The sequence below is a fragment of the Corvus moneduloides genome, chromosome 1 (assembly GCF_009650955.1).
Source record: "Corvus moneduloides isolate bCorMon1 chromosome 1, bCorMon1.pri, whole genome shotgun sequence".
NCBI classification, from domain to species: domain Eukaryota; kingdom Metazoa; phylum Chordata; class Aves; order Passeriformes; family Corvidae; genus Corvus; species Corvus moneduloides.
The window spans coordinates 40,030,005-40,055,432 of NC_045476.1; the positions used below are offsets into that span (position 1 = coordinate 40,030,005).

General features: G+C 37.5%; 1 protein-coding gene across 3 annotated transcripts in view; it reads right to left on the reverse strand.

Annotated features, from left to right (window-relative positions):
• ANO10 (anoctamin 10) overlaps positions 1–25,428 on the reverse strand; it is a 122,234-nt gene that overhangs the window by 10,998 nt on the left and 85,808 nt on the right. The gene's annotated exons all lie outside the window — the stretch shown is intronic.

Genomic DNA, 25,428 nt, shown 5'->3' on the forward strand with positions numbered 1-25,428 from the left:
AACAATTACAAAAATGGTCATGCATATTGCAATTATTCTTTTACTTCGTCAACATGAACCTTGTGTCTATGCAGGCTTTCCATGCACAGAGCAAGTCCATTTTCATATGCCTTGGTAACACTTCTCCTTATTTCTTCCGCTCTTTGATTTCCTTCAAGTATTTTTGCTTTATTAAAGCATTTTACTCCTTTCCTTATTTATTCCTTGCTGATTCCCCACTCTCTGTTCTACTGTCCTAGTTGTACCCTCTCCCTTATATTTTCACTTTCAATTCCTTCAAAATGAGAAGTCTTTCCCTTTTGCCTCTAAATTCACAGGTGGGCAAGGGTCAGATTTGCTGGCACAAAAACTGCCGAGAAGAGTGGCCCTGGAGGTTGGCAGCTTCCCAGTGGGGAGAGAGCCACACTCCTCCTCCCACTCCCATCATCCTGCACTGCCTTTCAGGAGCAGTGGGAACCAAAGGAAGGACAACGTACCGCTAGCATAGCCCCGCTTTGGGGCTCTGCTCTGAGGGGCTGGATAAAGCTGGGCAATAAATTGAAGCCTAGAAATAAATGTGTGGAACAGATATATGCAGCTCCAGTCCAGCTGCTGTTCTAGACTGACCTCCTTCTTTTGCTTCAATGGAAATTAGAGCTAATGGTGCCAGCTTCAGCACGCACTGAGGGATTAACTATTGTGATTCATGTTAAATTGCCACACTAATTTAATTCTATCAGACCTCAAGGCTTGGCTTTGGAATGTTGTTATACACTGCAAAGTGCTTTTACTGGATACCCTGGGTTACGAGTACCATCACACTCCTATTCCTCAACTTTAATCTATCACAACAAATATATTCTCTAGCATGCAACCACAAACATCTAAAGTAATTTCTCTTCAACATATTAGCTGCAGCACATCAAAACTCTCTGATTGCTATAGAAACACTGTACAACATCACCATTTGTGACAAAATATGTTGTCTTGTAAATTTTATAGTAAGACCTTTATAAAATGGGTTGTTACATCTGTCAAACCAACCATATTTTAACAAACATGCCAGTAAGTGCTGTGAAAACACTCTAAATAAATGCTGAAAACATCATATGATTTTGCATCAGTAAAGTGAGTCAATATTATCCAGTGAGTCACCTAACTAATTCACCACAAATTTATGTAATGGTATAAGATGGAAGGTGAACACACATTTCCACAGAACCTTCAGGGCAAATCAAATATACAAGCTAGGGCAGCACAAATAATTGCAAAATATTAACAAGCTGCAGAAACCCATTTTCTGCACTTTGCACTTGATAATATGTCAGTGCTCACATGCTCCCGCTTCCTTCTTAACACTGGAAACAATCAGAAAGTAAAGGCACACCATTATAGGACCAACACACACCATTGTAGGACCAACAGAACTGCAAGAACCGTGGATGTTAGTGCCATCCTTTTCTAAAATAATAACATTTCACAACCACAGCAAAAGATTTCTTCAATAAACTAAAGCAAGTATCTCTTACATATTAAAATGAGAGCACATAATTTCCACTACTAATAGGAAATTACAATAATATTAGTGGTGTAAAGAAATACAGCAAAGGCTGTGGTTTACAAAAGAGCCAGTGTAAGACTGCGTCTACCAAGGACCTGATTAGGACCCACACACCCAGATTCTCATTCTCTCTCTCTCTCTCTGTACCTGTATACTGCATCTATTTATCTATCTAAAAAATAAAGAAAATGCATTCATAAAGAAGACCTTAACAATGTTTGTATTTGAAGGGGCATTATCCACAATATTAATGGGAGGCTGTTAGGTTTTGGTTTCCATGTGTTGGTTTTTGTTACCCTGAAAATTCTCCTCTCAATGCCTTCCTCATTTGTAACTGAAATATTGCTACCAGAATGTTACAGTGAATTCGCACTTCAGTTTAGCAATGGAGTTTTTCAGCAGGTACTATATACTAAAAACTAATTAGCATTGAGCACTAATTTAAAATACGTATTATATATGTTACTCTATATTACTTGGTATGAATCTCATATAAATAACCTTCAAGTAATTGTATTAGAATTTTGCCATCTTATTAACTTTTCATCAAAGAAACATATCCTATTGAAATTGCCATCTGCTGAACTTGCTTCTTGACTTTGTTTCATCTTTCTGTGACATGGGAATAATCACCAATACTATCGGGAAAAAAATACATAAGTAACACCTTAAATAAGTTTTCTCTCTTCTGAAATCTTCAGGGGTTTGACTAAAAAGAAGAAAAGAGGTTTTTGTCCTGTGTTAGTGAATGGCTGAATCTCCTTTCGTGATTTCTGCTGATCAGTGAAAAAACAGAGAAGAAAATACAGCTCAGAATCACTCAGATCCATATAAATGCTCTTGTATTAGATGCTTACGCAACAAACCGGAAGATTCACAGCGGCATTAAAAATAATCTCGTTTGTGAAGCAGATATGAAAATTCTTCCTATTGATGAGATAAGCTTAAAACTAATTGATACAGCAAGTAAGCAACTGCTCCCATTAATTGTTGCTCTAAAGTTTTAATTGTTAACTACACTTTCACATACTTCTCACGGAAACAACAGGACAGACCACCCCCAGAGAAGAAGTAACTGGATAAACCAATTAATGGTTTGGTCTAGTAATTTCAACTTCGCCATGTTAAAAACAGGTAAGGGAAGCTCTGGGGGTGTCCCACCTGCAGAATAAAGGTGTCTTCTTGCCACATGTAAGTCTAATTTAGCCACTTAGGAGTTTCTCAACCTGGCACACCAGTTACATTCTCGGTTTACTCAACAGCACTTCCACCAACCCAAAACCATCTGTCTTTCATTTCATTAAGAATTTACCTCACTTCTGGTTACCCAATGTTAGCTAGAATGTATTAACAGACCTTTCCATCTCCCCAAAAGAGGAAAAAGAGACTGACTAATTTGATAGCATTTCTCAAGTCAGAAACAGGAAGGACCAAGAGTCACAAGAACCGTATCTATTTAGCAGACTTACTACTCTTTTATATATAAAAGTAGTCTTACCTTTTGAAAAATGCCACCAGCCCAAGAAGACATTGATAACAACCCCCACCCCCTTTCACAGAAACAGACCTCCTTATTCATTCTGTTTCAAACTATTCAAACACAGAACTTCTCTTCAAAAAATATCCAGCAATCCCTGCTGTGTTTTGGGCAGTCCTGCTCTTCCAACAGCGTGTAAAATTGTCCTTAAACATCTAAGGCTGTGTTGCTGCCCAAATGTTTTCAAGTCGTCTTTTTTCTTCCTAGATAACCAAAAGCAATGCACGAGGCAGAATTGTACAAAGCTCTTGAAACTTGCATGGGCAATCAGATGGTGATGTGTACCTGTAGCACCGACACTCAAAAAACCTCTGGGGCAGGAACTTAACACTTGTGCATTTCTACAGAGAGCTAAGGCAACAGAAGTCCTAATGTGTTTAAGCCCTGTAAGTGCTACAACTAAATAAACACAGCAGAATAAAGAGTTACCTAACACACAGTTCTTTTGTCTCAGAGTCTGACCTGAATATTAAAAACCTGGGTTTTGTGACCCATTCTGGCAGATGTACCATATCGTCCATGAGGATTACCAAAATAGTTACAAAAGCTTTTAAAATCCTTCAACTTTTTCCTATTTCTTTCCTATCAAAAGCTACGGAGGCACCATGCCTGCACAGGTCTGCTAAATAATCAAAATAGTTTCTCTGCATTGAAATTTAAACTTTTAACATGTCTTTGAAGGAACTCTAGTTGGTCACATCCCTTAAAATTTGATCAACCAATCTGGACAACATTAGAACAATATTGCTCAAAATGGAAGGAACCTCAAAGGTCACCTAGTTCCAATTCCCCTGCTATGGGCAGGGACACCTTTCACTACACCAGCTTGCTCAGGGACCCCATCCAACCTGGCCTTTACTTCCAGGGATGGGGCATCCACAATTTCTCTGGGCAACCTGTTCCAGTGCCTCACCATCCTCACAGTAAAGAACTTCTCCCTAATATCTAAGCTAAACCTATTCTCTTTCAGTTTGAAACTATTACCTCTTGTCCTATCACTACATGCCCATGTGAACAGTCTCTCTCCATCTTTCCTGCAGGCTCCCTTCAGGTACTGGAAGGCCACAATTAGGTCATCCAGAGCCTTATTTTTTTCAGGATGAAAACAGCGCTTGCTCTAGTATCAAAAACTGGTTTTCATCTTTGAAAAGAAAAGTCTTTGCTTTATCATGTTGAGCACCTTCATTGCTTTTTCCTGGGGTTTTAGAGTTGTTGGCTGTACCCTTCCTTTTTTTCTTCCTCCTAAAAAGAGATAATTACTCTCCTCACCTCTCCATCCTTTCTGCTCAACTGCCCCATTAATTCATTCCAGAATTTTATCTGGGAGATGGTCCTTTCTGGCTCATATTTTTCTTTTGCAATAAGCCAATACCCTACCAAACATTCTGTGTCTGACAAGGTAACAATTTCTGGCCCAACAAGACATGTTTTGAGTGTTCCCTCCTCTGCTCTGAGGGACCAAGGAGAGGTCACAGAACAGCAGCAGACTCCTGAACTGAGATGTGCATTGCTGCAGTATATATTGCTCTGGGACAGCTTTGCTCTGAGATAACAAGGTAGATAGTACAGGCTATGGCTCATGTCTCTACATGCATTCCACATTCTTCTGACTTTTGTAATTTATTCCACATGAAATAAAAATTGAGACAGTAGAGAAAAAAAACCCCTGGAATATGAATGATACTATTATCATCTGAGGAAACAGATAAAAAGAAAAACAAATTCTCCTAAGAAAAGAAGGTAATCAGACAAAAAAATCATAGATTGGCTATGCAGCCCTAACAAAGACTCAAAAACTAAAGCACTCTCAAAATAATAGAACAAGAAGTCAGCAAAGCCTCTAAATGAGGAAGAAAAACCAACCAACCAATCCAAAACCAAACAGAGCAACTAAACTAATTAACTTCAGATTCTCCAAATGCTTCTCAGAAAAGCAAATCTTTCTGTTTTCAATCTATTTCAGAGGATACATGGCCATAAGTAGTGCACACTGCTCCTATTATTGGGCGAATAACCTAGCAAACTACAGAGGCACAATTGCTCTGAAATGCTAGCTGAAGTTTTACTTGTTGTCAAAAGAAAAGAAATGAAAAAGAAACAAAAAGAGTATTACAGTACCTTAACTTATAAAATGTTCTATTTGATTCTAGTTATGCTTTTCCATTTAATTTTCATTTATTTGGCTAAAACTTTAAAATACAATAAAGCTTTAAAAAGTATCTGTCTGAATTCAGTTCTTTTGGCAGATATTTTCCTCCTGGCTTCTCTAATCCGTTTTATATGAGCTGGCATCTTAGTATGCAGAGCCTAACAGTACCATTGAAACCTCCTGACAGCCTGCTTCTCAGAAGCAAAAAAGACATTATCTCCCCAAAAAACCTGCTCTAAACAGTGTTCTCTTTTGCACATGAACTACCTGTCACCCCATGCCCTGTTACTTGTTATTCTTAGAGCTGCACATTAAAGAGAACCAATCCTGAGAGCACATACAGGAAAACTTACTCTTTTGGTTAAGCACAGCTATTTATGTAATGGTGTGCTGCTTTCCATGTACATAAATGAATTTGGTTTTTATGAAAATTCCCTCTGAATATTGGAGACTTCAGTCTCTTAATAAATAAACACAGAGCAGCAACATAATACTGCTTCTGTAACAGAGCAATACTGAGACTGATACACATGCAATGATGTATATATGCTTGTCTATACAAAGCTGCAGTACGTGCCCCACAACTTCAGAAAGTTCTTAGCAGAATGTTATACTGAGCTGACAAAAATGTAGAATGTCAGTCACCTCAGTTTAATACTTCTTTCAGGAAGGGAAGGTTAAAGGAACTCCACTGTTGTCTGCTTGCTAAATTACCCCCAAACACATTTTAGTACTTTATAATCTGTTACATACAACATTCAATATTCTACTCTATGTACGAATAATAAAAAATGCTATTTTCAGCTTGTCAAAAGAAATATTTGAGTTTTTACAGCATAGTGTGTAATGAATTAATTACACGCTAGGCAATTAAAATCTAAAATACTCACCAAGCTAACTTAAAAGGATGCTGAATACTAATTAAAGACTGACATGCTCTTTGACCCTAACCAGCTTTCTTTGAAAACAAAACCTCTTGAATTTCTCAAATGTCAAGCCTTGCTGCTTTTCCATAGAAGTGTATGAGACTTCAAACGCAGCAGAAATCCTGTCTTTATGATGCTCTGCAGAACAATGGAAAAACAGGCAATGCTTGTATGTTGACTGTTGCAGTCATTCCGGTTAAAAACCCCCTACATCCTTCATGAACACATCAGGCCTTACTTGCTCCACTTAGTGTGCTCCCTATTTTGCTTGCATATTGAAAACCCCCTCTTATTACTGTGACTAACCTTTTTATATTAATTTTTCTCTGTTTAATCACTTCACAATTCAACCATTTCATAGTTCAGCTGTTGTTTCAATGGGATGGTCTCTAACAGCTTTGCTGGCAGTCTGAACTACACGTAGGCTCTAGCCAGAATGGCATTTTTCACAATCTTGTGCTAGAAATAAATTTGATTTAAGGAGAAAATGCAATGGTAATGAATCCATTTCCAGTGCTTTATGATGTATAATCCTACTCAAGAGTTTCTCAATTCTCTAAATATCTGCCTTCCCCTGAGGTTTTGTGCACACACCAAATCTCCTGTCCCAGAAAGACTAACCACATGCCATCCACATCCAGCTTCCTGCTGTGGGTGCATACTCATAACAAAGTGCAGAATGAATACTTTATTGCTTATCCAGTACCTGAAGAGTTTATGTATGCTATGTCCCCTCATGCTAAACTAAAAAGGACTTGGAAGTAGGTAAATGGTAGATTTGCATATCAACAAAACACTTCTGACAACTCCAGTTATTAATGGGCAGCTTCCCTTCTTCCCTTCAATCCCTGTCCACATGATCATTCACACTGTCACTGATTCAAAGCAGTATCCTCCCACATATTCACAGTTGATTAGGAGTTAGATTCGAGAGTCTTTCAGCTGCACAGCTGACACAGGACCGCCAAGAACAGCTTTGCTTCTGGATGTCTCTGGAAGGGCAGAATTTGGTAACAGGGTAGCAAACAAAGGGGTTACTTTTCAGATGACAGGACCACAGAATTTCCTGTGAGCTCAGCACTAAATCAAACACTGATAGGTGTATCTGGGTAAGTAAATGCAGGCAAGTATCTCATTGCAAACTCTGATGACTTGTTACCCTGTTGGTCTCCTTAGTGATAGGCTTATATCGAGTATAATTATCTTGAGTAACCAAAACACCAAAGTTAAATAAAAAAAAAAAATCTGAAGCTGAAATGTTCAAAGCACATGGTCATCCAAATTGTAACAGGCATCTGGACAAGCAAGTAACATAATCACATACCTTGAACTGACAGCATGCATTACTACAGAATAATTATTAAATAGTAACTCTAAAATTCAAGCAAGTCTCTGAATTTCAGTGGTGGCCAACAGCTGTTTCCTAAAATTTGCAGTTTTCACAGTGACAGTAGGTCTCTAAAATCACCTGAATCAGATATCTAAGGGGCCAGGGCCATGGAGCAAGGGACCACAAAGTAACTTTAATGTCACCAGCCAATTTCAACAGAAGTCATAACTTTGCAGAGGTCTCAAGGATGCCAAGTGTCTCTTCACTTTATGAAAATCAGCAGCTGTGTATGAAGGGAAATCCAAACCAACAGCCTATCACTGAAAACAGAATTGTAGCTCAAAGTAGCTGCCACTTCTTTAATGAGGACATGTGCACAGCTGCCTATAGGCTCAGGAAAGACAGGACATAAATCCTGAGGGAATCAGGCTTCATTAGCTCTGCTGCCTATAAGCAGATTGCAATGGGAGAACATGCAAATAGAAGAGTTCATTGTATAAGAAATCAGTCCAATCTCCTTCATGGTATCTGTCCCTGTACAGTCTTGATAAAAGTAAAGTCTTGATTTTCATTCCCTTCCCTGTTTACAACCTGCATTTATCAGAGTTCTGCCATTTTCACTAGTCTCTCAGCATACAGGTACCCAATTCTTTTATTTCTTTTTTATTCTTATCTAAAATAGACTGTAAGACTCTATGTTCAAAACACCTTTTTGCCCTTTTTTGTCTCTAAATGAAAGTTATCATTCTATTTGAGAGAGCAAGCAGGTAAAAAGAAATTTTACAACATTTTTAAAGAATAAAATTAACGCAAGCATATGACAGAAGGAAACTGTCAACCGCAACAAAAATCAGCGTAACTACAACTTACTGCTTTGATAAACTTGGAAACACTCATAGTTTATAGAAATGTAGCTCTCCAAGGAGCCAGGAGAATAATATCTGCCATGGCAACCAAACACAGAGTCTTCTGGCACTTTCTGAATGAGCATTTAGGAGAAGATTAATTCAACACTCTGCGTGATGAAAGGGCTCTTGAGATCCATAACTGTCTCCCACAAATTACCCTTATTGTACAACTGGATGTTTAGAACAGATTGCACATTATCTATATTGAACTAGAGCTTTCACAGCAAATTTATACGAAACAGATTAAGCCTACATGATGTGTCACACTGTTTTTCACCCACTTATTTCAGGGCATTTATAAAAATGGGCATTTTATTAAATGGATCATCGCAGTTTTGCAGGATTTATTTTTAAGCTTGTTTATATTTAGAAGTACCGTAAAGCCTTTTTGCTATGAAACTTTGGAATTTCTGAAACACGTAAAAGCATAAAAAGATACTACAGAATTGACAGTAGAGTATGTAAACAGACAGCAGAAAGACTGCCATGTAAGCGAGCATTTATAGCCATTGCCATGCATTTCACGCTATTTTGAATTTATAGTAAATTCAAGTGATAACATACCTCAATAAATAATTATGTCTTCTTATTTATATACACCAAACAATATTTTTCAGCAAATGCAGCACCTGAAGAGCACCAGACAGTTCAATGAAAGCAAGTATTTTATAGAATGCGTTTTAGAAGAGTGTGTTAAACCTCTAGCTGCTTCATCAGAATCTAAATTACTATGGAATCTTGCCTCCCAGGACAAAAGTGATTTGGTATTTTGTTTACTGATTTCCTTATATTGTATCCAATCATACTGTACAACATAAATAACAGAAGAAACTTGGAATAAAACGAGATCTAGAGCGCAAGCACATTTAGAAATGACTGCAGGATAGAAGAGCCAGTCAGCTACTCTTAGGAAAGAGGAAATGTTGTGTCTCTTCTGAGGCTACTGGAAACTCCTCTCTGCAGCGCAGCAACGCTCAAGACAAAGTATTTCCCCACTGGATTAAGTGAAGATCTTTCCAGTTGTTTGCAGCTATGAGTAACACCTCAATTGCACAAACTGTTCTGGAGGATGCACACCCAAAAAGTAGTCTTAGCCAGTCTGATGAAAGCTGAGGTTGAAGATTATAAATAGCTTTGACTTAGTTTTGTATTTGGCAACGGCAATGAACGAAAGGTGAACTTATCAAAAAATTTCTAAATGCCACACATAATTTGTGGTGATAGACAGTGGAAATTAGACACTTAATCCACCAGCATTTCTGAAAATCCCACTTTGGCTTTGATTACATTATCATACATTATTTCTGAAAAATCCCTATCTTCTTTACAACTAGGAATACATTAGGCAGGCAACAAGAAAAAACAAAAAAGTAGTGAGTGTAATTACAATTTTGAAGATCCAAGACTTATGTAGAGCTACCATTTATTTGCAAATCAGGCAACTCTGAATCTACACCACTTAAGTATAGATTGTACTCTGCACTGTGGGCTGTGGAACTGCGTATCCTGAATAATAAACACCATGTAAATCAGGGAACAGCATTTAGGTTCTAAGCAGAGAAAAAAAGGTATTTACCTTGCCATTAAACAGTGAATAAAAATAAATTTAGGTAAAACAACCTCACTCACTGAACATCATGTAAGTTAGACTGAGGTACAAATATTGGGTGGAATAAAAATCCAGAGCACAAGGAGCAAAGCTGTGGTTTGGCAAGTTCCCTTCAATTTACTGCTTCTCACTTCAGTCCCATTTTACAATTATTATATCATTAACAAACCATCAGTCCTCACTTTGGTGCTGATAATTAATGCTGTTATAAGTTTTAGAAGGTCTTTAAAAACATTAGGCATTTTAAGCATTCAAACATCACCAAAAAAAAAATCCCTCTGGGCTTGAGAGTGAGAGGCTCCCACACCTAATGGAGTTGGGCTGATTATTCCAGATAAAGACTTTCATGTTTCTTGACTCTTTTACAAAGCAATGAAGTGAAACAGATTTGTACATTTCACCACTTCAACTCTACAGAAAAGCTACACAGGTTTTAATACCTGTATTTTAGAAAACAACTGAGGCTTTGCAAACCATTATAATGATACCTCTCCCAGAAGTATATCTGTTGATTAACAAACCTCCAAAACAAATCTTTCCTGTATAAAGAGAATTAAATATGTTACAATTTAAAGTCAATGTATTTCCAAGGAATTAGAAATGGTAATTTGAAAATTGTCCCAAAGGATCTGCAGAAGTACTTACATGATCAAGTAAATTGCTTCTCCCCAATACTACTGCTTCAAGATCATTATTTTCCAAAGCTACTCTTCACAAACAAGCTAGACAAATCTACAAAACGTGGTAAGAATTTGAATCTGCAATTCACAAAAGAAAATACGTAACCAGAGAGCAAAAAAATCATTCACAGATATGAAACCTATCCCAAAAACCAAATTCCTCTGTCTCCACGTCAGCTGAATCTGAGACTTTATACCTGCACTCTTCCTTCCCTCTCATCCATAAAAAACCTCAACAACCACAAATGCCACTATTTAAATTATCTTTCTGATCTGTGCCTTTAACTTTATCACCATTCTCTTCAGCCTACTGTTCCTTCACATGAAACGAATTCTCCTCACTTTTGGAAGTTTTGTAATCTATTCTGCATCCACTTGCTCCATTCTGACACAGAGAACTAACTCTTCTCATGACTTTGCCAAAGAAATAATTCCTTGCTACCATGCTTCTTCCTCAAAATCATGGTTCTTTCATGCTGCCACACAAGTATAGAAAAGCTCTCCGTGAGCATTCATAGAAAGTATCCTGAAAAAATCACTTTTAATGTATAAAGAACAATTCATAAAACTCTGATCAGGTCATTTATCATGAACATGTTTTCCAGGGGGGGCTAAGAGCTCTTCATTAGATCTGATTAGATCTGCCAAAATATCTGATTGGTTTTTATTACCATGTCCTCCAGAACCTATTTTTGCTATAGTTCTAATATTGTAGTTTAATGTAATAGAAAGTATTATCTAATCTTAGCTATAGATGTCATTAGTTGTCTCCTATAATAGTAACAGTGAGAAACTGAAAATGCAGCACGACCTGTAACATATTTAGAGTATAGTATTGGGAAGGGAATATATTTTGTAGGAGTGAGTTCTTTTCATGACTGAGTAAAGGCATAATGAGAGCTGTACTTCACATTATGAAAGTTTTATAGTTCCAGATATTCTGAATGAATGTAAAATTTAAATTTAGTAAGATGTGTTCTGAAGACAACCTTGTCACTTAAACACCTTTTGAGTCCTTAGGAACAGGGCTGATTGTTGCCTTGGAAACAAAGACTGCTCTAGTGTTTTCATTTCAAGGGATTCAGTCAATTTGAAGTCAAATTTCCAATTGCTAATTTTATAGACAGTGCAGGTGCAAAAGTTTTTAAGATTAGAACAGAAACTGTTTGCAATGCTGTTCCCTGACAACAGTGTTTATTTATTTATTTATTTTGCACTGCCCTTGGCAAATGATGGTATTCTTGCATAACACTCTGCAGGAAACTCAATTGTATACTGTCCCTCTGCATAAGAGGGTGATTATGATAATGGAGGAAACAAACCTGAAAGTAAAAATGCAAAGACCTTCAGGCATAAACAAACAAACGTGTCATTTTGGTCCTAGTGTTCTTTAAACTGATGTAAGATATTTATAAAAAAATGAACAGGATAACAAGCAAAACACCACCCAATGCTCTACTTCTATGCATACATTCTTTTTTCTGTGTATCTATGTTCAGACAAAGTATTTGTAAAAATGAGGACTAACATTTAAAAAGACATTCCATTCATCATTTCAGTGAAGCCACTTTGTTTAAATAAAGCACAAAAAAGGACAGGAAGAGACACTGCCAAGCAGGACCTTTGATAGGGGATGACACTCTCATTTTTTGAAGCTCAAATTCAGTCTTATATTAATGGGCCCCATTATTCACCCTCAAGTTAATCATGACATACCTAATTCTGTCTCTTTCTTGGTCAAAATATAAACACTTCCATTTTCAAACAGGATTAAATTATGGACCAAGTTCTTAGCTGGTATCTACCCATGAAAATATCCACATTTTACCCTGAGGGAGACTTGCTCCACGTACAGATAGCAGAGAGGGGTAGGTTCCTTCACAGATTGCTCATAACTCAAAGTTAGATTCCTGTTCTGAGGAACCTCTTTCTCGGCCTTTCTTCAAGGAATGGGGGAGACTGGCATATCTAAAGCAAGTTTTCCCAGTATGTCTATACAATATTCAGTGTAGGTATTTTAATAGCCTAGCTATAATTGCAAAAGTTCTACAGTACTACACAAATACCTACAATTAGCTATAGAGTTTTATGCTGTTAAAAATATTTTTTCTTCCTCACATGCACAGGGCTCGTTAACTTCTATTATCTCACATTGTCAGAAAGTTACAAAGCACATCCCCAGAGCATTCATTCATCAATCCAGTTTGCAGAAACTATTGTTTCCATTCAGCATAAAAGAATCACTCACTTGCCCATCTTAAATCTGCATTCTCCATTCTGGCTGGTGAAATTCAACCAGACTCCTCTTCTTTATACCAGGATTTAATACCTGTAAGAATTTCTCATGACTAGCCTTGCTTTTCTAATCAAACTGAAGAACCCCTATCTTAAAAGACTGATGAAAATGGAAGTTACTTTACAAGAGAAGTAATAGTTAATACAAAAAATTTTATTTCCACATAAGCATAAGCAGGATAAGGGCCATAAGAACCACGTATACCCAGAGGGGGAAAAAAAACCCCAAACCTTTAAAAATCCCTGAAATAATAAATAAAATTTAAATGAAACAGCTACTGAATGATTCAGCATTTAAAAATTGTGATGGCCAAGTTGATTCAGTATTATCAGAAACCAACGTCTATGTACAGACCCAGAGGCACATGCAGATGTATAAAGATGTGTATACATGCACAGGAGTTAGTGTATTACGAAAATAAAAATGTACTTCAAATAGAATGAGAGATCTCACAGTTAACATACATTTCAACATGATAATGAAGGCAGAAATTGCTCATTATTTTTACTACTGTGGAGACAACAAAATTGCTTGAATCAATGCAACGCTAAAAAGCAAATGAAGGAACAAGATCTTCTAAGTGTGCCATGTGCAACTACCCTTCCCGTCACTCCTCCACCTTCCTCAACTTTCAATTTCAGGTTTCAGTATTCAGGTTTTTTTGCACCAGGCTTTCTTTGGAAACCATCACATTCTGTTACCACTGAAATGAAGGCCTTCAAGAACTGAGTATTTTGAGTGTTACAACAAAAACATGGGCATAATGAGGGTAAATTAAATGCAATTTAAGCTCGTTGAGAGGCTGGGAGATTTTGTTCAAATACTGAATATTGTGATGAGGAAACCGAACAATTCAGAATAGATTCTTTTCTTTCATAGTTCTTTGTTTGTGTCTTAATAAAATCAATGTAAACAAACTGCCTAGCAGAGCAAGGCTGGCTTGGGTACTTAAACGACTTTTTTCAGCTCGTTTCTTTTCCTGGATTAATTCCATTGTCACTTTGTGTAGAGCTGTGGAACACTCATAGTGGCAAATAAATGGATGTTTACAAAATACTCACTGTACAGGGACTTTAAAATGCCTAACAGCTGATTAAAAGTCCAGGGTGAACTGCAACAAGGCAAAGAGTATAGTTATGAAATCAGGTTCAGGAAACTCACTGAATGACAACCTAACGATATTTCTCCCACAGAGACAAGAAATATTAAGATAAGTAAAACAAAGAAATGCGAAACTGGGAAGATTAGAAGAGTCTACACACCAAAATGAATAAAGACTAAAACCCTTTCAGAACAAAACACAATGGACAGAATACAAAAAGCAGGTACAAAATTTGAGAGAATAGGGCAGGAAGAGGAGGAGACTATTTTTATACCAAACAATTCCGTAAACCACATTTATTTCATCCTCAGGGACACTTTTTGTCAGATAAAAGTAACCATCTGGCTGCAGATTGATGTACAGAACTAACCCACTGTAGGAACAGCGAGCTAACTTGTTTGTGCCTTGTTTACCTAAAGACTCAATGCTAAAGAAACCCTATTTTACCTTAACTGGTTCTTTAAGTTATATTGTATGGATTTGCTAGTGATACACTTGACACCCATGATTGTTGAAGGCTGCCAGTCCTGAAATCCCAATTAGAGACGAAACAACCAACTCCCCATTTCTTTATAGGTATAGAACCAGTAAAATATAAACTCTGCTGAGGCAAAATATTACAGTGCAGCATGATGAACACCGGCTATAATTACTGCATATACATACTTACCTCAATGTGTAAATAATTGTATTATATAATTTTATTACATAAAAACTGCCTACAGAGACCTTGTTCCCAGTGACTAGTAATGAGTTACACGTGGACAGGATGTTTGTGTGAAATGTTCTACTTAACAGGAACTGCAGGATGGCTTCATGGGGCTGTCTTCTTAGACATGGGAAATAAGGACAGAGATCTTCCTCAAGGGAAAGACACAAAACTCAGTTTGCACTAACAAAGCAAAAAGCAGTTGCTCACAAACTAGACACTGAGATCCCAGCAACTATGAGGTGACAAAACGTGTTTCATGGCACTGATGTAGGAAAACTGGCTGCACTAACTTCTGCAAAATGTCTCTTTGTAGAGTTCATGGAAAGCTGTGATTGCTATAGGACCAGCCAACAGACTGAAATAGCAGAAAGCTTTCTGCAGGTTAGTGATTAACTTTAGACTGGCAATGGACAGATTTTCCTTCATTTTACTTAACAAGTGAGTCTCCACTAAATTTTGTTGTTTCTTGGGAGGGAAGGTCTGACGTACAGCTGAACTGCCCCTCGCTCTGGCAGTGAATCACACCAACAGCAGTGTAACATGCCAGAGGCAACAATGCTGGATATGAAGGCAGACCCCAGCTGCAGCTCTGAGAAGCACCATCAGGCAGAAGAGGTAATTGGGTATAGGCTGGATTTACATATTAGCGGTCTCTAATAAAAAATGTGTTCAGTTTAGTTCAATGTTGGTCAGGTACACAGGCTTTAGCTTAATTGTGACTATCCTGCAACCAAAGCAAACTGTTTCTGGACAGAGTGGAACTAATACTGCTCCTGTTTTGTTTGAACAGTGACCATTGCAGCACTCTGTCAGCATCTGGCCTCTCGACATGTCATCTGTGCTCCACAACATCTGGATGAGAAAAAGTTCCTAGCAAACACTCCATGCTGGCTGCACGAAGGCATTGTGCTGCCTTTCCCACCTCAAAGCGAGTTTTTGAGTGGAGACTGAGGGATGAAATAGAATACTCCTTTGCAAAGCTGAATTCAATTTCCCAATTACAGAAATGTAATAGAATTTACAGTAAGAGAATAGAATGTCTTATAGAGCTCTCATCTGTGATCTGTTACAGTTACTACAGTGATTTCAACCATTTAACCTGCAATATAAATTAAATCTGGCATGCTGTCAGGAAGGAGCTGTAGCTATCTGACCAAAGCATGAAGAATTGAGCTCTTACTGCTACCATTAAAATGTGTTGCAGAGGTTGGAAAAGGTTCATCATCAAGCACCTTTTGATCTTGATCTGAAACTGTGATGGATTAAAGAAGCCTCAGAAGATTTCCCCCCATAAGAAATATCCATGCTTCTATTCGCAGAAGAACTGCAGTTAAATCTGCAGAAGATTTTACTAGCAGTAACAAAATAACTAGCAAAAAAATTGCTGAGCTGCAAGTCTCTGTCCCAAATGCCAAGAAATGCTTATTCAGACTGTATATAAACAGCACACCCTTCCTGCTGGGCCTAAAAACTCCCCATCATCTCATAGTATTGAAACATATTCCACTGCAATACAAGCTTCTGTACGTGATTTGCTCTTTTATACTGATACTCAGTTAAAAAAAAAAAATTTCTCATGGACACTTGATTCTGTTCTTCTTACAAATCATTGTATTACTTTTGAATATCTTAACATGTGTGTTTCATGCAATCCTGCTGCCACTGCTGCAGAAATAAGAGAGATGCCCATTTTCCAAGAGGGCTGCCTGTGTTTCCGGGCTGGTTTCAGGCGGGTGCTGGTGAGTTTTGGAAGAGCAGCCGGTGACCTGGAGCATGGGGGAGCTCTTATGTAATATGCTTATACACCTTACGTAACTTTCATATACTGTGACAGCCAAACCATCTCCCAGATATTTGACTATCTGACAGCTCTCCCTTTTTAACTCTCTCACTATCTGGCTTTTAAGAAGATATTTTAAAAAACTCCTAACAATCCTCCCTCACTTCCCCCACTCACTGAGCTCCCTGTATTACAGACACTAATGGCATCATGCTAGCTACCAGCAGGAACAGATGAGGTCTTTGCTTTCAGGACATTTTCACATATATCTCGTGCCAGTAAACCTAACTTTAGAAAAATCACATTTTGCACACACTACAGCCATGGTTTCACAGCAGGAGAAACCTGTGTTTTTACAAGTGCTTTTTCTTCTCAGTTTCCAGCAATTTAATCTCTAGCTGAGTGGATGGCAAATATTAACCAAAGGCATTCACTGAGGAGGAAGGGAAAGAAAATTTCTTGTGCAGTAGTCAAGTATTTAACAAAGCTACAACTTTTGAAAACATCCTGTGAAAAAACAGTTCTTACCAAATGATAGCTGAGATCTTGGCAGATACCAATGCAAAAAACAAGGCATTTTAAGAAAATTACTTCTATTTGCCTTTTCTAGGATAGTTGCACAATACATAATGCTTTTATTTTTTTTTACGTTTGCTTATAATATTTTATAGCTTGCAGAAAACAGTATTTGTAAAATAAAGTCTTCCCAGAAACTCAAAGTATAAATAATGAATTCATACATTCTTGGTCAACAAAAAGTTTAACTCCTAGCACATTGTTGTAGCCTAACAGCCTCATTTTGCACCAGTATTATAATGACACTGACAGAATACAAAAAGCAGAGATGCTATTGTAAGTATGAAACAAGCAACATTCTTCTTAAGTGCCAGCTCTAAGGAAGTAGAACCATTCTGTTTTCCTTGCCATTGAAGCTGTGAGATACCCTTAATTGTGAGATACCCTCTCTTTAACCTTGTCTATAAAAATGGAACACAGAATCTGAATTTTAAAAGTAGCATTTAGCAGTAGCATGTTTAGAAACACAGTCAGAGGATACAAGATAATTTGACCTAAAAAAGCTAAGAGGCTTTGGGCATTAAAGCAGACTCTCAAATGTTTATCTTAATGCAACAGTTTTGCCCTCAAAGCTACCCAGTATGATTAATGTTTGCTGGAAAACATTATGCACACACGATACCTAAGTAAATAGACAGTAACTTTTAAATGCACATTCTTCCAGGGAAAGCAGTTGCCTATATTCAGCTGAACTTTTAAAAACCTGCTTATTGTGACTATAATGATGCCTTTAAGAAAATAAAGTAAATCAGTAGTTACAAAGGAAAGATTTTGTAACTCAACTGGTAGGCAGAAAGCAGGGGCTGCTGGAATTTGGCTACACACTATGGAGGTGCTGGCCAGAACTCCCTAAGCAAAATGTCCCCCTAGAAACACAGGAGATCCCAAACAGTAAAAAAATTCAACCTCTTTGTATTTCTAAGCACTCCTCACATGAAACAAATTTTTGACCCTTCTGCACATAAATGCCTCTCATAAGAAAGTTAATTACTAATGGAATGTTTAATATATAATTAAATAAAAATTTCAGATGCAAAATACAACTTTTACAACAATACAACAATACAACAATAAGAGTCACACATGTAAATAACCCAATACATTTAGGAATACAAACCTATTCCTCATATTCCTCAGTGCAGTATTTTCTTCGTAAAGTTAACAGAGTTTGAAAGACTGGAATTTTAAGTGTTCCAGTCCAAAGTGATAGAAATTACTGTAGTTATTTTAAGAAAATAAACAATATCACGGCACTGTTATGTTGTGGTGTAACTGCCCAACATACTTCAAAAACACAAAAGGCCATGAGATCAACCACCACCAAGTCATGATATCTTGTCTAATGACAACTACCAAACTGACAGTATTCAAGACTTTTCATGTTTTGGCAGATTAAGCAATTTTCCATGAAAAAAGAACAGGAAAGTACCCATAGCACCTAGATCCCCATTGTGGTGGCAAGGAACAAATTAGGTATATCAATTCAGGTACTGTAATGGGGTGGAAGAAAAGAAACTACAGGAATCTTGCCAACTTGAATTTTCCCAAATTTGGTAATAGATCTGGCTTTCATTGTGTTAGCAAAATGTTAACCTGGCCTCCAAGAAAGAGGACTCTTTGCACCAATGCACATTATTTGACCATCTATACACAAACAGAGGAAAAAAGGAGTCAGCTAAAGCCCTGAAGCATGTGATTTGATTATACTAATTGTCTTAAAGCAAATTTGCAAGCATCATTAACAAACTAAAAGCAAATCAGCCATTATGTTTTCCATAAAGCCCATAAAATAAAGTTAGAGAAAATCAAATTCATGTATTACAGAAGCCAAAAGGACCTCCATGACAATTTAGTCAAATACCTCCTCTCATATGTAAACGGTAAAGACTTTTTCCCACCAAACCAAATTAAAATATATTGAAACATCTGCTAATAATCAACCTATGTCCTTGGCACCAAGAATAATGAGTTGTGGCACTTCTTGCTGAAAGATATTGTGGAGCCTAAAGCTAAAAATGGTTCAAAAGATGGTAGAACACTACTGTGGAAGAGAAAATAACTGAAGATTACTAAATACAAAGATACTGCATCCGTCTTAGAAAAATCAAGAGCTAGAAGTGACTGGAAATTATGAGAGTTTTAGGAGGAAGCACACCACCTAATTGCCACACTTCCCTGCTCTTTTCTAGACATCTGTTTGTGGATGCTGGTAGAGATGGCATACTATCTTTGATAAAAGTTCTTTTTGCCCCTGATATGCTTGTTTTCTAGTCTGGACCAACATTCACCTATTTTCACAGATACAAGATCATGCCTCCTTTATGTAATGTTTGATTTCAGACACTGGGCCACATGACTTTTTTATCAAGAAGTCAAAAAGGTCTCCCACTACACTTCCATGCACTAGCAAATGCATAACTTACACAACAACATCTCTCATCCTTTTCTTGATAAGCTAAGTAAATTGTCCCTAAATAATCTCCCCTGCATTACGGCAGCAAAGGTTACAAACTGCTGGTTCAGGCTGTCACATAATTTATGAGAATCACTTGTACATGTATTAAAAAGAACTGCTGATACTAGAACAAAAGGCTTACAAATGTCCCTGTGGTAGACAGAGACTTCTCACACATGCATCTTAAATGTGCATTAGCCAGAAAAAATATCAGAGCTTAATCTCTGCAGACTTTCCTATCATCATCTCTTGCATTCTTGGTATGCTATCAGAGCTCCTTTCTGATCCCCTAATCATATATACTCATTAAGAAATGCCAAACCCAAGTTCCTTTGATAACACAAGTGCTACCAGTCTCCTTGTAAGGAAGGTAGCAAGCTGCAGCAAATGAAGGAAAAAGCAAGTTAGAACTTCCTTCTGGTTGATACCTCACACCTACTTCTAGAAAAGTGACTCAACACAGGGTCCTGGTTTTGTTGCCTGAGCTGGCACAGTGAGAAAAAGGGACTCAATCTCCCTTCCCCTTCATGCACAGAGTTTCTGTGTCTTCTTCAGACACTGGACATCCTGGCATGCCCTGTTAAGGGATCAAATCTTCTGCAGTTTCTCATTATTTACCAGTTTAATTTCAATCAAGCAGTGTCTACCATTGAACAGTGTATCTCCACCACAGTTACACAATCATTAGTGAAAATAGTACTTTCCTCACCGTATCTGTGAAACACATACACTAAATTCTGCTGGTGCTGTCCTGCCACACATGCATACTCAACTTGGAGTTAGACTGCTTACATCTCTACTAGTGACAGAGGTGGGGCTTTTTCTTTTGACACATGCATGGCACGTTTTCACAAAGCAAATCTCTCATACAGTTCAAAGTGTTCCAGGAAAAAAAAGATGGATTTTATTTTAATCAACCAAAGCAAATAGGAGAAAACTTCAAAAACTCTCTGGCAAAATTTCACTCTGCAGGAAGTGTTTATTTTAAAAATATGACCTTTCCTAGTCCACAAGGAGCTTCAGTTATACCAACTAGCTCAACATGACGATGTGGGCTGGATGACTTCTAGCTGTCCCTTCAAAACTACACCAGTCTATAATTTTGTGAAGTTACAAACCCTTAAAGATTGTGTTTAAATACAGTCTAGGTATCAGTCTGGATACTGGTAAAGGGCAAAATTATTTAAGACATTATACCAAAATTCCTTATATCACGGATACAGCAAGTCTTAGAAAAGAGGTAGACACAGAACACATACTTGCTAATTATCTGTGAACAAGCGGGTGGTGTCTATTCTGATACAACAGAGATACCTACATCAGACACGACTATTTTTCAGCTGACATGGATGAGCATATGTAGAGTTTGCAGAAGCCTTCTAATACACTGCAGTTGAAACAAATAAAACCACCTTTGTTGGACCAAGCTGCTTCATATCCGTCTGTTCACTTGGAAGGTTCTCCTCAGCACAAATTTGACTAGATTCAAATTTTGAATTATCACAAATTTTGAGAAGCAGCAAAAAGGACAAGTAGACAAAACTATGTTGCCAAATAATATGCATAAATTACAAGACTACAAATGAAATATGAATTGGTAATTTGTTCTAGAAAATTATGAATGGCAGAAAAACCCCAGCCAAAATTCAAATGTTGCCATATGTTGTCCAGCTATTGGGAACTCAGTGACTCCTAGGGAGCAGTAATTTGACTAAGAGTCAATCACTTGCACTACCTGCCAGGCAGGCGTCCCCACTAAGACACCTCAAGAGACAGAGGCATTCAAAGACTGAAACCTCCTGCAATGAAGTCTTTGCCTAGCTTTGGAGAAGAAAGAGCAACCATTCCATCCTGAACTCCAAGGAGATGAGAGAGAAGAAGGTTAATGCTTTAAGATAGGTTTGTAGGAAAAAAAACCCCAAACATCTTAATGGATATTACTGATACAGAGCAGTTGTTGGGAGAGCTACTGCACAAATTGTCACTGCTTGTGTGACAGGGATCCAAGCCATGCAGGACAGGGTCCACTCTGTGACAGTCAAAGGAGTGGTCTTTGCAGTAAGACATCCCTTAGGAGATTAAATCTCAAGCCATAGTTGCAGCAGAAAGTATCAGGAAAGATGGTGCTGGGCATGGATTCAGTAAGGGACAGATCAAAGTGCCCATAGTGTGTCTCCTCTTTTACTTTGCAACACAGTCCTTGACTGTACTGAGGGATTTTGCTGCCTCTTGTGAATTAAGAGAAAATGTTCTGTACCTATATACACTGGTGACACTGTTCATGCCTGGTTTACCTGTACATACCTGTGATAATAAAATAACCTGTGGCCTGCCCATTAAAATAATGCCTCTAACTTAGATGTTTAGGTCAACAAAACAGATTGAAAAATAGGGAAAATAATATACAATGGTGATAACAAGTACCAATTTTTACCTTTTGAAAATCACCCTCTCAACACATTTTCAACTATATCAGCTCCTTAGATGCTGGGAGAAAGCATAGAATTAGATACCTGAAAGTGCCAGAAGCAGCAGTCCATGAAACCACCTTTACAAAGTCTTCTGTGATGAAAGTTTGAAAAACATTTGCACAAGGACTACTCTTAACATAGCAAAAGGATGTGCTAAAAGTCATGTGTATATAACAAACATAATTAAGTAGTAATACAGACTATCAAATTTAAACAAAATGCACACACATTAACTACTTATTTTTCTTTTTATTCTATCCAGACAAGCAATTAATTACATCTCATTTGAGAACAAAAATGAATCAATGTGGCAAGAACTTGACTATTTGCCACAAGTTTTACTGAAATACCAGATATATATCAGAGTGCTATTTCTCATACCACAGAAAGCATGAGTATTTGAGGCAGCACCAGGAAGCACAGAGATTTTTTTCAAAATCAAAAATTAACAAAAACCCCAGTGGCTAGGTAGGCAACATATCATACTGAAGACTTGTTCTTAGAATCACCATTATCAGGCTGCACAGCATGCAAAGACTCAGTCTTGGTACAAGTGACATCACTAGCAACATGCAGACATGAACCCACTTTTAAAGTTTTTCCTCTTTTTCAGGAATTCTGAGGGTTCCTGCTCTTTGGTCTCCAGTTACGTCTCAGAAAGAGCTCTTCTCGTAGACAGGATCACAGAGATTTTCTTGGGAGGAGGGGTGGTAGTGGTATAACCAGTAATAGTTAAACATCTGAAATTTGGCTGAAATCATCATCTCCAGAAAGTTGTGTCATACTTACTGTCTTCCTGGTAATAGAGAAAGCTTTCCAGAGTAATGTTTAATTATTTCAAATAAACTAGCACTTCCTCTTAAAGTCCATTGCTCTCACTGGGATCTTTTGAGGTGGCATAGGGAAAAGGATATTTAAAATGCAATAGGTGTGTGGGAGTCCACAGCTACTTGCAACAAATACTGTATTTTTTATCATCAAGTTCCATTCAGTTCTATAAAGACAAGCTCATTATCCAAGCATAGTAAGTGTAACCCCATGGGATTCTTTTCTTTTGAAGGAATTTTAACATGAGAAGACATTTAATTTTTACTTCTCACTCTAGTCCTTCACCTTCTCAGTAACAGGTACAAACACATTTAGAAGTCTGTAACTACAGACACAAGGATGCCCTGTAAAAGCTGGTTACCAGAGTTCTTGAAATCAAATCTCACTGTGCACCTTATTCTCATTTGTATGGGAAGTGGAATAGCCTCTTCCCTTGTATTCAAACCAGTACACACATAATTGGGATCTCCTCTGGGTTCTGAAACTATGAAAGCCTCGTGTAGCTGCAGCAGTCTTACAGTAGGAACAATTTTAACCTAGTTTTTATCCTATCCCCTTATTCCAGGTTTCCTTGTTGAGATCACATCTTGTCAATGACCTGGGACATCAGGCAAAAAGAGAGTACTGAACTGACTGATGTTCATTCCACCACCAGGCTCTAGGTCAGGATTTGAAAAAAGGTAAAATGGGTAATCTTTCCAGAGAGACTCAGCTGTTATGGAAACATAACTTGATGCACAATTTTACCCCTAGCAACAGCCACAGAGAACAAATGGGTTGCTGAAAAAGAAAATTACACCTGCTGGGAAGTTGGTGCACTATTTGTTTCTGTTCCCAATAAGAGCATGCAAAGATATCATCTACCATCACATTACACCTATTTAAAAGTTTATATTTACACTGTTAGCTCTTAAGGGTCCCACAGTTAAAAGTTTAACTTATTTTCAACCAGACAGACTTCTTGTCACCTCACCTTCAGTTGAAAAGTTGCAAATGGGGAGATGCAAATCTTCTTACCAAACTTGATTTTACTTCTATTTTCTTAAAGGACAACAATTCATTTTTGTTTTGCTAACACTTTTATATTGAAAGAAATTTTCATTAACATACTCTCAAGCAAGCTCCAGGATTAAAGGCATTCATGTTTAAAATACCCTGGCAAAACTATGTTTGAGCACAATCTGTTCTATGACTGGGTGCAAGTGTTTCTATGCTTAAAAAACTGTTATGAAAATATAATGAATCTTACTTGCATTATATCCTCCTGCTACCAAACACATGCAAATGTTATATTGACATGTCTGAAAGTGTTCTGCCTATTCACTAGGAAAAACTGCATTTGTGAAATTGAAGTAACAGGTTGGGCCTTAAAAAAAACTACAGCAAACAACAATTAGCAATGGTTCTATTTTAACATCAGATGTGAATTATGTCTGATTACACAAACCAGTAGAGCCTATCAAAAAAAAGTGCAGCCACATATTTTTTTCTGAAAAAAATGAGGCCTTGTTAAAAATATTTTTTTTTCTTTAGAAACAATGCTATTTTTAAGGATTTTCTTGGGGGCAAGGGGAGTGTCAAAACATAAAGCAAATGGTTTATTTGCTTGTATTCTGTTTTAACCTAAATTCAATGTTTGAGCTCAAGTTTCATCAGCCTTTCCTACAGGTTGTTTTGCAAATCTTTGATTATTTGAATGAAATCTTTTCATGTCAGCTACTTGCCCTCCTGTCTGATTGCAGCCTTGTGTTTGTTCAGAATTGCAAGCAACCATGGAACAAGCTTCAGTGGTGTTTTGAGGGCAGTCCTAATACTACAGGCCCCTCTACATCCTGGTAATTACAGCATCAAGTAAGGCAGAAATCCACTGAGTTTGTTTCAGACTCTCAAAAACTGTCTTCAGTTCCCATTTTGCATGATAAATAAACAGGATGTTAAGAAATAATGCTCTTCCACTGTTAAATGGTTAAAACAAAAGATCCTGTTCTTTTTCTTCCCCCACAAAAGGAGAAGGGTCATTTCTGAGGCTCACTGATAATTCAAGCAGCTCTACTGGCCCATCACATCCACAGTCATATTTTGAGATACATGATATGTTAGTACATAGAAAATCTCTGCAAGAACAACAGCTTGAAGAGGTGCCAGGAGAACGCACAAATGTCACACAGTACAGAAGACCCTTAAGTTAGCAACACTTCTGTTTTGATCTGAGCTAAAGAAAGCTGTTCTCAGAGAGGCTACAGACTCTAACAGGCCAGCATAGTGTATTCCTTCTGGAAAGGATGTGATTACTGCTTGTGGGTACTATTCCCAGGGGAAATACCAAGGTTCAGCAATTGCAGTCAGAAACCAGAAAGCCTTGCCATTATTAAAGCTGCTGCAGTGTAGTGAATTGCAATGATAAGGCACTGCAATTACCTGAATCAGAAGGTTTTCACTGAGAAAACACCAACTTTTGCATACCAGAATACCTGCAGAAGGAGGAAGGAAGGGTTTAAACTTCCCATATGACTGCACCTAGGTGAAGAG